Source organism: Acanthaster planci, linkage group LG03, assembly GCF_054643075.1.
Source record: "Acanthaster planci isolate LZ-2023a linkage group LG03, COTS_SCS, whole genome shotgun sequence".
NCBI classification, from domain to species: domain Eukaryota; kingdom Metazoa; phylum Echinodermata; class Asteroidea; order Valvatida; family Acanthasteridae; genus Acanthaster; species Acanthaster planci.
In genome coordinates, this window is record NC_141779.1 from 12821483 (window position 1) to 12837207 (window position 15725).

General features: G+C 41.4%; 1 protein-coding gene across 2 annotated transcripts in view; it reads left to right on the forward strand.

Annotated features, from left to right (window-relative positions):
• The window catches only part of LOC110985727 (uncharacterized), a 91983-nt gene that overhangs the window by 48247 nt on the left and 28011 nt on the right, over positions 1 to 15725 (forward strand). The window contains exons 3-4 of one of the 2 annotated variants that reach the window (XM_087134545.1): positions 4905 to 5554; positions 10225 to 10351. The gene's annotated coding sequence lies outside the window, so the exon portion shown is untranslated. The remainder of the gene's footprint in view (positions 1 to 4904; positions 5555 to 10224; positions 10352 to 15725) is intronic. The other variant, XM_022246957.2, reaches the window with a different exon arrangement.

The window sequence follows — 15725 nt, forward strand, 5'->3', positions numbered from 1 at the left end:
TGGTACGCAAAACGACTTTTGCTCGGATATTGGTGCGAGTTGAGGTAGGTTTATAATTACTTGGTGCTTTGGTTTACTTTAGCTAGAATTCAGAATATGAACAACTCGACTGTAGCTCTGCACTGCAAAACTCTGGTGTTAAAAGCAACACTTTTTGGTGTTAGATGACCACACCATAGGGTGTTACTTTAACACCGCTGGTGTTACTTTGCACACCAATAAGTGTTACAGTGCACTGGAGGGTGTTAAAAGTAACACTAAATAGCACCAAAACTTTTAACATATGTCAAAAGTGTTGGTTTAGTCTTCTGATAACACCTGGGTGTTAAATTTAACACCCCAGTTTTTGCAGTGTGCGGAGGAGGGTACGTGTTTTCAAGTTCCGTCATTTACCTGTATATTCATTCCCCCTAGTGTCCATAATAGGTCTGTGTTACGAACGAAACAATGGTCGTTAACTTTGATCTGTTGTTCGCCAAATATACTGACTGAGCAGTAAAACTGAAGTGCACAACTGGCCGCCCTCTTTTTAAACAAAACGGCATAGGCTGAGCTCTGTCACAACTCTCTGGGCGTATTCGAACACCGTTCTCCTGAGACTCACAATGAGTGTTTTCGTTTTGTTGATTAAACAAAATTAACGCCGACGTGCAAGTGGAGTGAAGCTACGCTAAAATTCAAGATACTAGTCGCCGTTTTAACACTCATTGAAAAGATAAGATGATATTCCTAATCTTATCATAAATCAAATCTCAAAATATCCCTATAAAACGGTTAAGGTCGCCCCTAAAGCTATGCATGCATACAAGCTCTCGGCTATATTTTCCTTATTGTGAGTACTTTCAATTTTATGTTACGAAATTAACGTTAAGTTGCAGTATGTACCCATGTCTGCCATCTTTGTTCTTGACGACGCATCCACTCCCCAGTAAGTGGGGAGTGAGAATCCTGTCCGCGAACAGTGTGTTCACATGTTGATTCTTGTCACTGGGAACCCCGTAGTCAGTCTCGTTGTCGTCCAACACGAGAACGGGATTCTGAATACGCCCTCTCTGTATCCATCCGGCTCTGACCATTCTTTTGGGACAGCGCCCCCGTTGTCGTATTGTATATTATAACCCATCCGTAGCTTTGATCATTCAGGTACGTGCTGTCATCCAGCCTATCACCCCGTTGTGCTATGATTTATCGGCTTTTTCAGAATGTATAATATGAGTAGGCTTGTGTTTCATTTTACGTCGCCTGCATTCCATGTCATTGTCGCAGCATGTACTCCTTGTGGTTTTTATCCAAGGCCGTGCCCAGACCAAAATTGGGGGGAGGGGTGGCAAAACAAGTACGCAGCGTCCCCGGTGCACTTTTGCATTAATTTACTACACCACAATTGAGCAGCCGCTCAGAAACAATTTTCTGAAAGTGGCTCTGTCCATGCAAAACAACCTCCATTAAATTAAGACTCTATTTTCAATCTGATTGATTGCAAAATCTTCATTTTGGGGAGGGGGGAAGGCATGGCTCCCATTGCCACCCCCTCCCCCTTGGTCCACCCTTCTGTTGATCAGGGGTTGAGGGTGAAATAAAAACAAGACTAACCAAAAACAAATACAAACCAAGAAAATGAAACGCAACCTCCCCGAAACCCAGCTGCAACCAATTACAATTGGGAACACCTTTTCTGATGCAACATATATATATCTCAGACCCCGCCTTGACAATCAAATTAAAAAAGACCAAGACGGCGCACGCAAACTAAATGTTTACAGTATAAAAACATGTTTTGCTATTGATTGTGTGACAAATTGATGGAGGGCACCCCGATATTTCAAACGCCCAGTACAGTCAACTAAAACCCAAAAGTGTTAGTTATTTTGAATAGGATTCTTTTGAAAATATGAAAATATGAGCCATGTGGGATAATCGCTGCGTGAATTAAATCTAGGCTACTTGTAGTCACAGAATTCTGAATGCGTCTTTCAAACCAAATTGGAAAACAGGGCCAGTCAGTAATGAAAAATGTTTTGCTTACTGTCAGTGCTAGATGTGAAAAGAAGTATTAAAATCAAAGCAAAAAAAATTCAACAACTCCGCGAAATTTGACTAGGTCATCAGTGGTCATTTTTAAAATCATTTGATATTGATGGCATTGTAATATGTAATTTCAAAGTACTGACGACTTTAGCCACATGCATTTCGTAGATGTCATGAGTGTTATTACTGCTCACGAAGGGGGGGGCATTACGATATTAGATATTTTTCTTGGTGGATAAAACATATTTTTACCAGGCGTTTAAGTTTGTGCTAGACGAGTAACCAGTGGCCACGCCTGCATGACTTTAAATTGGCAGAATTTGCAAGAGTTTTAACAATGTCATGCTGAGGGTCCGCACATTCAAATTCGATACAAAAATTATTTTGTCCAAAGATCCCCGTACAAGTGCAATGACCTCAAACGAATCTGTCGATGACTAAACGAGTCTTCTGTTTAAGTCATAATGCCCTCTGTTGATGCTGTCGCATTCAAAAGAAAGAGGGCGCAAAGGACACGCATTCGTTCCGGCAATCATACCAGGGCAGATATACCTTGCAGACAGTAATGACGTCCCTAGCAATGAAGTGGATAAACATTGACTTGTTCTAGCGGGATCCCGTAATATGTCTTGTTAAAATCCTTGGGTTAGTGCTCTAGAATGAAGCAATCGTGCAGATCAAGATCTACAAAGCATAACACATGCATCGAATGGCACTTTAATACAAGGTAAACCACATGACAAAACCTTTGCCTATACCTGTGCAAGGATGTGCTTGTGCAAGAGGAAACCTTGAATTCATTTAACCCTCCGACTCAGAAGTTCGGAAAACTTACCTTTAGGACACTGGAGTCTCACATTTTCAACTACCACATACTAAAATCATTTTGAACTTATTTTGTAAGCAGTGGAATGTTAAAGTCAGTGTATACGTCTGCCAACTCGAAGGACAAACCCGTTGATGGCTTGGTCCATTTAGGGGGAGGGGCTTAAAAGGTAGGGGATGCAGTGGCGGATATTGGGGTAGGTGGTCTACCCCCCTCCCTTGGGCCACCAGAGGAAAGTTGTGATGAGCAAATCAGCATCCTTGAACTGATTTTGGTATGTACAAGTCAAGTGGCATTAAAATGGAATTTAGGCTATAAAAGCTATGGAGGGACCGAATTTGTGCAAAGCTGTAGTTATAGGAAATTGTACACAACATAATGGGAGTACCTTTTTTCCCACTAAGTTCTGGGATAACCAGACTGCTCCGGTGACTCATCCCCCCTCCAAAATTAGTGTCCAGGTCCAACTTAAAAGGTCATTGAGATGGGCTCAATGTTGTTTACTATGAGGTCAGGAGGTCAAAAGTCGTGATTTGTGACAGTCCAAACTGTCAGATTCCATCGCTGGGGGTTAACACAATTCACTTCTAATGGATTTGATTTTTCCATATCTGTTTTTTGTTTTGGTTTTGTTTCTGTTTTTGCAAGGTCCAAACTGACCAATCTACAAAGGTGTTATTGTGTCCCTCATTTGTAACAGGAGACATGTTTACTCTTTGCCAGAGGGCGTTCCATGCCTCGTTATTTGTCATCGTTATCAAACTAAAACGAACCTAGCTTGTAAAATAAGTGTGAGTCTTTAGAAAATGTACAGGACGCGGCCATGTAATGTTCATTAGGTTTATGAGATGTACAATGAAAATTAAATCTTCAGAAAATTATTTCCTGTACGGGCGAATCTTAATATAGTGCGCCACCTTGGAAGAGGTTGCTAGAGAGAGAGGCAAATTGCATTTTTCAAGTTTTCAGTCGACATATAGCAATGGAGCAGATGCTAGTACGAAATGTTTTATTTTATTCATTCGTCGGGGCATTTCCTGCCCCACGAAGCCACAATCCCATTGATTTTAACAGCGACACTGAGAAACACTTTCGGATCTTTAACCCAGACACGCATTGAGAACAGTTCAAGTTCCCTGCGCACAGCCGGCGCAGCTGACGAATAGCAGCTTGACTGTTTCCCATGATGCACTGGGAAAAATACCCCTCCCTGCCATCTTCGTGGGGGCCGAACACTGAATAGCAAATTGCCCGGATTCAAACCTGTTGAGGTGTCATTGCCCTTATATTTGTCATCATTGATTAATATCGTATTATAGTATTCTGTTTAGAAGAGGTTGATTTTTCTAGATCCTAGAAGTTAAGGGTAGTTACTTAATCCTGAATTTTATTTTCTTCTTAAGAAGCAGTCCATAATGACTGTTGGGACGTGTATATTGACCAGATGTCGTGTATAATTCCCTGCTCGTAAAATTATTTTGTTGCAGTTTTTTCAATTAGTCCAGCTTTTAAAGCTGTTAGAAACATTAATTTTAACCCTCAAAGAGCCGAGTTGTTTTGGCCCATTTGCATCTCACAGCTGGGAGATTCCTCCCCTCGCCCAGAACTCGGCTGTGCCAAGTTTAATTTAAAAAAAATTGGCGTGAATGGAAAGGCTCTCCCCTTATCGTTACAAGTAAGAAGTTTGAACTCAATCGACATATGGTTTTGTTGTTACCATCATTATTTTATAATGTTCAGGGCTCTACGCATGCCAGTCCGCGTGCATTGACCAATGCAGTGGAAACACTTTGCCTCACCTGTCCGGGAATATGGGCACTGAGCAAGAACAGTTCAATTATCACAAAGTTGGGGAAAAAATGACCTTAAAGAGTTACTCTAAAACTACCAAAGGCTCAGCCCCTGGAAAAATAAACTGCGATGTTATCGGAAAATATTTTTTTTGGGGGGGCAGATTTCGACACCCGGCCCCTTGATGGTTAACAGCCGAAAATACCCTTAACAGGTGAAGTAAGGATGGACATTAAGGCGTCATATTTTTCCTCCACAGCCAAATAACTCTCAGTCGGAGACGGTGTGCAACACGAGTGGAAAGAGACAGCCGTGTGCAGCTTTCGATGATGATAATCACCAGTAGATCTTTCGCTGCTTGCATGTTGGTGGACTGCAGTGTGTCGAGCGAGGCTGGTGGTGGGCCAGCGCACTGTGAGGCAGTGCCGCGGGTGGACAGCAGAGCGCCAGAGGCTGAGAGCACTCTAATTTTCTGGGGTTCCCCCTCTTTAGGCTAAGCTGATCAGCCGCCGATGTGCTCAAGTTGGATATCCCACAAAATCAGGGTTTGCATGATCATTACACTACAAGCGAAGCTAGCGGGAAGTTGCTCTGCGTGCTCATCAGTGTTCCCTGACCCTCCGCAGCATGAATATTCATTACTGGAATACCGCCTACCCAGCGATGTGCGTGCACACTATATGTTCCACATGATACGAACGAGGGGTGATGACAGCTACAGATGTAGCTTGGGTTCCCACTGTCTACACGCCAACGTAAATTCAGCAATGTACGTGTATTTCGAGACTATATGCTACACTAGCCAGCCACAGGAGCACAAAATCTGGAGAGGAAAAGGGGACCGACTACACATCGTGCCTGGTCACCTTAGCCACGAGAAGAGGAATGACATCTCAACTCAAGCATAAGGTCAGTATAACAACAGAGATCTTATGACAGAGCAATTCATCTATTATGGGGCATCATGGTGCACGTACATAAACACAAGCGAACAGCAGATCATTATTACTCGTGTGTTGCATTGCTCTGCGCCGTGCCTTGCATTAAATGAACATGTAGATCATTTTACCATCAGTGTTACCTCTACATCCACTGTCTGTGTTTAGCAGGCGCTCTTACACATCCAAAATGAGGAACTGCTCATCCAGTATGAATCCTCTCATCCATGCACTTGGTGATTAAAATTCAGTCGCTTTTTTTTTAATTGAAGGTGTAATCATGACCTCAAAGATAACTATTTATAGCCTCTACGATCTTATCCAGTACCTTACATCTTGAGTTGACATCAGGTAAAATATGTGGATTGTTTTGTTCATTGTATATTTAGAACCCGTGTGCAAACCTTTGAGAGATTGCCGTTAAAATCCCATCTATAAACGTAGCAGATCGACCGTATGTCTACGCTTGATCGGTTCAAGTAACCAAACCTTATTATGTCTATGTATACTGAAACATGTACATGTACATGTACGTGTATACATAATGTACATGTACATGTACGTCCACATGTGCATATACACTAATGACCGTATACCGTATATCGGAGTAGTAAGGTAGGCGTACTTGTATATCGGCATCGTATGTTAGCATTCGTATATATATGCAGATATTGCCACATAATTGAATTAGTGTTATACAAATATATACTGACCGCTTCATTTGCTAAAATAATCCCCCCGAGGTAATCCACTGAGCATTTTCTTTCCCCAGGCGAAGCTGAGGGAAAGTCGCACTGCTCCATAAATCACCGAGGGAGGCTAGGTTTACTACACCACGAAATAAAGGAGTCGATATTTTTTATAACACCTCTCCTATCGATTTCCTTGATCTAAAATAAATACAAAAGGGACGCCAATGTGACTTTTAAAACATTTTGAAATTTATCAGCACTTTCCAAACTACCTGTTCGTGAAATGTTTGAACCCAGCTCTAGTAGCACTAGCACCTTGGAATAAGCGCAAAGTGTATAGCGGTAGGCATTTTTTTTTCACACAATGCCGTTGGCCGTGCGTGAAGTTCCTGGTTCTACGGGTGATGTACTTTGGTTGCTGGGGGATTTCCTTTCGTTGCGCATGGCACGATTGCAAAATTAGCGAATGCAATGTGACTAGCTCTCGGCCAATCAAGATACAGAATCTGTGTAATAAAGGGAAAAATATATCTGCTCATGCCGCAATGAGTAGGACCAAATATAATGGAGCTGTTAAGTACAAAACATTGAGTTTAAAAAAAGTAAAACTTGTAGAGAACCAGCCTCCCGAATGATGTACTTAGCGAAGCGCTTTAATTTTGACACATTTTCTGTGCTAAGCAAATTCCTATGTGCTTTAGCGTCAGGCCAGCCACCGACGGAAAGGTTGTAGCCCATCAAGGCTTGCCCGTAATAATCATTGTATGACGTGAACACACAAACACATCTTTTGTATCCCTGTGGGGTATTTTCTTTGTTCTTGGGTATTTATAACTTAATTGCAGTTTTGTGTGAACTCCCTGTTGAGCCAGAGTCAGTTTCCTTCGTTGAAATTTTGACCTAATGTCACTTATATAAATGCTTAAATTTCACCTTGGAAATTCCACGTTCGTGAGTAAATTCCAAATAATTATCTATTTCAAACGGATCTTGTGGTAAGCTTCCTATTGTTCTGGTACCCTCCATTACACCTGCGCTGACTTGTGGCTTTACGTGTTGCAGCTTGTGCAGATGCACTGTGCATTTTTCGACCCATTTTGTGCCTTGTTAAGCAAGTGCAGTAAATGAAGTCACGCCCTTACACTGCCCAACACGGCAACATACTCAATTTAAGCTGGTTTTCAGGCATCACTTAATTGTTTTGGGCGAAATTGCCTTTTCAGAAAAAAAAACACGTTCGGAAAAAAGCCGACAGCTTGTTAAAACTGGCCTTGTTCATCACAGGCACCCCGGAAGGGAAAGCTGGCGGGGGTGCGGCATTATTGGGGTAGGAGTCCTATGCTTACCCAGGGGCATTGCGCCATAACATTACTTTGTAAAAAGTTACCTTTCGAAGCTAAACGTTTTTCAATAAATAACTGAAACTGTCAAAGTAATGTACTCGAGTCTTTCAATTCTTTCAGGCGAGGCTTTCTTAATTAAAATGAAAATCCCAAAGAAATATTAGCTCACATTGCCCTAAGATATGCCAATAAAGGCTGCAGTGTCACGTGTACGTTACTGACCCGTACAGCACAAACGAATCCCTTAGGAAAATGCTAAAGGTTTCCCCGCGTCGACCACCATAATCAAATTCTAGAAGGCAATAGCGGAATTCGCGGAGTTGCAAGCTGAGCGTATACATGTATATATTGGCCAGTATACTGTATCTCGCACCCTGGAGGTATAAGGCGCCTGTTCGGTCATATAAGATGAATCCCGTGGAGCTGCACGGAAAGGCATTGATGAACGCTTTTAAATCCAGTGACCGGTTCAAATCACTAATTAGTGATCCGTCGATACTACACGTATGGACTTCGAGCTGGACCAAGAGAGGGCGTTATTTTCTTAATAACGGACGCTTCTTTGATCGGAACTGAACTTCGCTGGTTCACGAACGACTAGGAAGTGCACCTGTCACCGTTGTATCGCTACCAACAAATTGAACACTTCTGACCAACGCAGCTCTTTTCAATCGATGAGAGGTGCTTCTGCTCGAGGCGGATAGTGTCACATGAAAAGACCGGCCATTGAACTAAACATCGCAACGGTTTATAATCTGTTATGTTTCACTGTTTGTCCACAAACAATAAATAAAAACACTGAGTTTTCATTGTTCTTACATCACGAGCAATAAATAACGAACTCCAGGCGAGACAAAGAGAAAGTCTGAAAAAAGATGAAACAGACGATGGAGAGCATCGATTTTTTTACTTGAAGCTATTAATTTCTCACTGTTTTCCAAATTCCGTTGACGAGAATATATCCTTGAGTCTCGGAGGACGATGCTTATTTACTAATGCGCACCTTAACCGCTTTACTGGCTTCTTTTCTATTTCTATTTTTCTTTGATTTCTTTCCTTTAAGTTCATTTTTCCACACGAATCACGACTCAGAGCATGCCCATGAGTTCGTGGTGTGAACATGACGATCGATCCAAGCTCAGTGCGATGTAATCCAGGAATGTCTGAGATATTCTGCACTGCCTTACATTTTTGTCCGTTTAAACCGGCAGCTCCGTGATTATGCATCGTCCCGACACGTTCGCTATCAGCCTGCGGCAACAATGTGTGAAAGTCTATGCCACTCGTTCCTGTCACTCACGTAATCGGCAATGCACCGTGCGTCATTTAAAACAGGCTCATTATGCTGATTGATGTCACAATGAACATGGTGAACTTCAGTACATAGGTAGAAGTAATTGTTAAGGTGAAGCCATTGTTAGGACTTTTGGTTGCAGTGCAGGCATTTGACACTTGTAATTAGACTTCCGTTTGAAATTTTACACACAAGAAACGGCAAGAGAAGCCTGATGATAAAACAAACAATTTAAATCGAAAAGTAATGTACAAGGAATTAATGTTCTATACTGTACTGCCAAATGGTCTTGCTCTGGTTGAGCTCTAGTGATATTTTCCCCAGTGCTCTGTCTTTGTTATTTGATTTCCTTTTAATGCGGAAAAGTTTAACGTAATACTTGTAGGCCTTCTTCTTATTGGCTTCATTTTTTGTTCATTTTTTTTTCTGAGCGGCAAAACGCTAGATAACGTTCACCCTTGGTTTGTAGCAGCTTTTGCCTCAAAATGCACGCTTGCCCCGGAAGTTCTGAAGACATATGGTGCTGTAGCCAGAGAAAGGTCTATATGTTCAATATGTCCAGAATTAAGTCCTGTGTACACGCTGATGAGGGCAGAACCCGTTGGAGACAAATAGTTGACGCCTTTTGTCCCACTGGGGACGAAGAGGATTAAGTAAGTAGTAACATGCGACCAGCGGCTTATACAGCTTTGTGTGTGTGTGTTGTTTTCTTAGGAGATTTGGTGCTAATATTTGCTAAAAAATATAATTGATATATGATGAACTGAAAAATTCCGTTTGGGGAAAGTTGTCCCCCCTGATACTCCACTGTATACGACGTCTGCAGTGGAGGATAATTCTATCTTTTCCAGGTATGATGACGTTTTACGAAGGAAGGCCACTTCAAGGCTGGAAATAACAAATGCCCGTGGAAGCTGGGAAGCTTCATCCACTCTCACAGGCCCATGCGAGATTTCCAGCCCGAGATGATCAGCGTTGACGCGATAAAACCTTTTTTTTGTAGTCAACACATTGCCATGCAATAGTGGCCCAAGTCCGAAACTTGTTATGAACAATAACATTATCTTTCTGACTTAGTCCTTACATTTACGTGTCACTGATCTTCATGAGTGAGAACCCTGTCGCAGAGACTTCATGCACGTAGTGTATTTACCGTGCCATACACACTCTGTGCTTGGTTATTACACCAATGAATCTGCAAACAAAATAGATTTATGGATTTGTCAAAATACTGGAAGGTGGGGACAACAGATCACTATGCATACGTCAGTGATTATAATGGATTATCATTCTCAGTCACTTACATTTGCAGTGGAAGTGCAGAAGGCACATAACTGCGACAACACACTGCAGTAACACAAGCGTCTCCATCTGTGAGCAGAACCGTGTGCATTGTTATTCAAGCAGGAGCTTCGATATGGGATTCGGGTAGTGTACTGGTATGATATTAATTTTTATTTTCAAAACCGATTCTGGCCATTGTGTGTGGGTTCCACTATGGAATCTGAAAAGTCATCAGAGAGAGAGGGAGAGAGAGAGAGATCTGAGATGGACTTTTTATTTTGCATAAATACATATCTGCAGTACCCTCAAGAGATTCTCTTTCCCGAAAATCTTGGTACCAAAATGGTTTCGAATTCGAAGATGTCGCAACTCTGTCTTTAGATGGCCCTTGGATTGGAGCATAGGCAAAATAGGAAATGGTGGAGGCATTCAGCCGTCCATAATATCTGGAAAATGGTCAGGGACTTGTGGCCGACTTCATAGAGCTGATAAGCGTAAGAATCTCCTCAACAAAGGAAATATTTTGCTCAGCAAAAGAACGCCAGTGGCCAAATGTCATGAGTTGTATACTTCTGATAGGTGGTTCCCAGCTCATTACTAACACATACATTTGCCTCGGCCGCGTAGCAGCTCAACAAAATTTGGCCCTGTTATTTTATGCAACATCGGGCAGAATTTCTGCCGCCACAACAGGGGCCTTTGTGTAATAATCCCCGGAACTTGTTGTTTTGGAGAACAGCTTGGCTTGATGTCTAATTTGTGGTATTCAGCCGGGCTCCGTGTGTATTACGCTTGCAAATAAAACAAAATACCTTACATTTCTACGGAGCATACGTGTATCTTGAAATATTGCGATATTCACTGTAGAAGTGTCCAAAAGTTGCGTACAATACCCAAACTAAACGAAGCTAATTGTCTACAAAACAACGAGACAGTACGAATTGATTCCCAGACTTCCTCATGAAAAGAAATCTCATGCAACGTATTGAGTACTCTCTATCGTTGATCATCTTATCATCTAATGTAAACCACACATACCATCGTCTTTTTTATTTTTGACCATGAAATGATAGCCCTTGTCTGCTCCCGGGCTCTCATCTGTCGTGTAAGCTTCATTATCATCGTTTCTGCATGCCCTTTGGACTCTGCGCGCCCTGGGTTTATAGAGATATTTGATGACACAGCTCGCCTTTTCCAGCCTAGGGCCTAATGTACAATCAATGACGGCCCAATGCAGTGCAATCCATGCCCTGGATGGTCTGCATGTGGAAACAAATCGCCCATCATCGCGCTTTCATAAAATGCGGAGATCGCATTATAACGCACATCGCGCTTGATTAATTAAAATAATCCTATACACGGGTGGAGAGTGCATCTCTGGCATGACATGTTGCCAGTTTGTTTATGTTTTTTTTGCTGAAATGTGATGAAGATGAGATATTGCCATAATATTAAAAATTTGTTAAAAGGGGCTCACCTGCCATACTGATCACCTACATTTTCTTTGATGCGGTGTTAAGTGGACGTTTCCAAACGAATTGATTCATTATTTGCTTATTTTTCCAGGTCACACAGAAGTGTAAATTGATTCAGGCCTTTTTTTCATCATAAGATTATTACATTAACGTGATCTTGATCAATCCAAAATGAGTCTCCTGTAAGGCTTTCTAAATATTGCTCCCGAAGCCGTTTGGAATCCCTCGCAGCTGGATATGAAACTGGTTTCCACTGTCAGGAAAGGGTACCGCCTTAAGATTACGCATGAACAGATCAAGTGAAGGCTATAACATATACAAACAGGTGCTCGTGAATTATACAAAAGCTTTGACAATGTACTCAAAACATCAAGACGCCTTGCTTGTTGACCCTATTTTGAAAGTGCCTACTGAACGTTGGTTTTTTTAATGCTCCTTTGTGTCCCTTTTAACCCGATTGAAGTTTTGTCATTTTAAAGCCATTGTGGTTTCTTAATGTGAGTTTTAGGCCAAAACAGATCGTAGCTAGGGATTTCATCCAGTCCAAAAGCTTCGGGGTTACAGCCGTCACTGCTCTGAAATTTGTCAGAGTTTGGACATTTTTCTGTCATAAACTTGTTTTAATGTTGGTAACTTTTTTTCCGGTTCACGATAACAAACCAGTGAGTGAAGTTTTCTCACAAATACTTTCATGAAACACATAAACGTATTTATACTTTTCAGTGAGAGTAATTGAAAAGAGGTGTCAGATAGGTCTCTTACATTCAAGAGGAGTAGAAAGTTGTAGAAACAAATTCCCAAGTACAATTTACATCACGGACGCTCTAACTTGATGCGTATCTATTGCTATTTTTACCCTTAACTAAAACCAGGCAGACTATAATAGAAGATGGTAAATTACGATGAATTACAACTCCTTTTACCGCTGTTAATCTGTGTTTTCAAAGCAATCATATTACAAATATGCCACACTGTAAGTTTTGATAGTGAAAGTGGGAGTTTTGGAATTTTTTTTAATTGGTTCCAGTTTGCGGATAATAGCTTATCATTCTTAAATGTGGTTTTGGAGTGTTATATGATCTAAAACAAAAAAACCCTTCTTTTGTTTTTATCAGAGACGTACCTTTTGTACTTTTGCTTTGTTTGCATTGTGTTATCGTTTTTTCTTTCTTTTTTTGCCTTTAGATTTGTGTTTCAAGTTTGTTTTGGAGTCTCGCCCGCTGTTATATAAAATTAAACACAGGGAAAAACTTCAATCCGCTTTGAGTAGAAGCACCCTGGTAATAAGATCCATGCTGGTGGGGAGTGTTTGTTTGGCTGGTAGTGACACTCACAGTCTCCCTTTAAGCAGCGAAGCGCTGTTCCCACCAAAAAGGAGCCTCCGTTGCTAGGAAAATAGCGCTTTCTCTTGGTCCTACTGGGTGCCTGTATCTGCAGCACTGTATAAACACCTTGCCGGTTACAAAAGGATGTCTAATGAATGTTTGACTGTCTCCCTTGAATAATTAGTATTCCAAATGGGCAAGCAGATGGAGATGCATTATGTATTTATGACAGACAAAATGAAACACTATATGCAAGTAGTTTTAGACGACGGGGGAATAAGATTGATGCATTAAACGGTTTAACTTAGCACCATGAGTAGCCAAAGCTTTTCTTCTTGTCCATTTTAACAAGCTCATTTAGAATTCTAGGCTGATAGCTCAACTCCTCAGCCATGCACAGTGTTCTAGCCTGAAAGAAGTCGAGGCTACAGGAACGAGCTGCCTTGTTTGATTAATTGCGTGTTCTGTTGGCTCAGAATTGCTGCATCCACGGCTGGTGAGCTCCCCGGCTCGCCGTCTTGCTGGCGAATTGGCTGGCTTAGTGTTTGCTTTCTACCTCGTTCGTTTGCTTGCTAATTTTACGCAGTGCTTTCCCCACACGTCATCGTCCGGTCACCACGCCTACAAACCCACCAGTTGGCGCTTCTCCCATCAGTCTCTAGTCGAGCATACTTTTCGCAGAAATCTTTTGCCCAACACCTGAGACAAAGGGGGGGGAGGGACGAGGGATTCAATACAGTAAGCCTCCAAGAGTTTGCAACGCGTTGGCCAATCACAGTTGGCGAAATGTATCGACCCAGTGCGCGTTTGGAAGGGTCGACAGATTTTGCACGTTGTGATTGGCCAACGCGTTGCAAACTCTTGGAGGTGCACTATTGTAAATCGCTCGTATCTGATATCCGAGGGCGCAACTGTGTCACCATCGAAGGCAGGTACACGAACATGTACCAGTGATACGCGTATATTGACCTTTTTTTCTCTTTAGTCCGGCAGTGTGTTCAGACCCATCTTTTGCCTCGACACCGCTGTAGTCGTTGTCAGACTATGACTGGCCGTTATTACAAACTTGATAATTCCTCACAAAACAACAAATAATTCTGTGGGATCAAAACTGTGGATCAAAACAAACGAAACTGATATGTTACTGTTAATGGTAACAGAAGTAGGGATAATTTAAATCAAAGGGAGATATCATCTGTTAGGTTTGAATCTTAAAATGACTCCCTGATCATATCAATACGTTCACGGCTGACTGAGCATTGACCAATTTTATGAAAGGGTCCATTTAAAAAATGGCGCCACTTCTCGTTTGTGGTTTTTGTGGTGTCAATTTTGTCATGGGGTTAAAGGCTCAGTCAAAGATAAGTTTGAGCTCGTTCCCGTGCCAAATCGTTGCCTTAGCTAGAGGAGGACGTTCTGGATAGTTTTTAGCAAAAGCATCTGCCAATTCCTCAAGGCTCCTCGTTTTTAACCACTTCGAAACAACAAAACCGCGCAATGCTTTTGTAATCTGCATTCTCATGTACGCCTGCATATGTTTTAAGAAATTGCAAGTCTCTCCCCACCCACTCGTTAATTTTTATTTCAACATTCTCTTTCACCTGTTAAATATACTGGAAGTCTCATTACACCCACTTAATAACTTCACTGCAAGGTTTTCCTCACCCACTTGTAAATTTGAAAGTATGATGTATGATGAAAGTATGATGTAAGATGTTATGATGTGTGATGTTAATAAGGCCACTGAACGAAAAGTGGAGCAATGCCTTAAATGGCCCCTTTCATAAAATTTGTCACTGCTTAGTCAACCGTGAACGTCTTGATATGGTATGATCAAGGTGTAATTTTTAAGAGGAGATTCAAACCCAATAGATGATACCTCCCTTTGATTTACATGTGCCCTACTTCTGTAACAATTAGCAATAACATCTCGGTTACTTTTTTCCATCCTGTATACTAAATGCCTGTTAAAAATACTTGCATGTGTCTCTTTATCACTAATATGGCAAAGGTATAAAGGCAAGAATATTGCCCACCCGTACAAACTCTGTGGTAATGAGAGATGCGTGATCTCATTCGAACAAAGAATATGGGTGGGAAGGGCAGCGGTACTGATATTTTCTTTGTCGGCTTTTGACCAACATTGCATCTGGGATCTGTTGTAAAGGGAAAATTTAAAGGAAATAATTATGTAGAGGAACTTCAGCTCAGATCTAAATTCTTTTCATTTGAAATGACAGGAAGGTGGTACGGGTTTTCTATTCGTAGAAAATCCTTTCATCAATACTTTTTAGACGGCACTATTTACACGAGGAACTCCTTGTCAAGAGAGCAAAAGTGAAAGTACATAAAGTGACCTTCAAAATACCCAGCAACAAACTGTTGAAAAAATAATGGCCAATTCTATTGTCCAAACATAAATGCTTCACACGATAAACAAGTAAAAAGTGCAACTTCCTCAAAAGTAATGTAGAAAAGTGTGATACCTTTAATGACATGACGCTCATGAATATGGACATTTTCAGTGCACATTCAAGAAAAACAAAATTTTGAAGCCTGTCAATCGTACCGCTTCGGAGGACGTGGAAAGTCACCGTCGTAAAAAAAAGCTTTCCTTTACAGGTATTCGAGTCTTAGAAATCTTATTCCATGCCCCCTTTCATAAGACGAAAATTAGTGCGATACTGAGTATGAAGCGAAGCAGAGGGGGTAAAAAATTCCTATCTAGC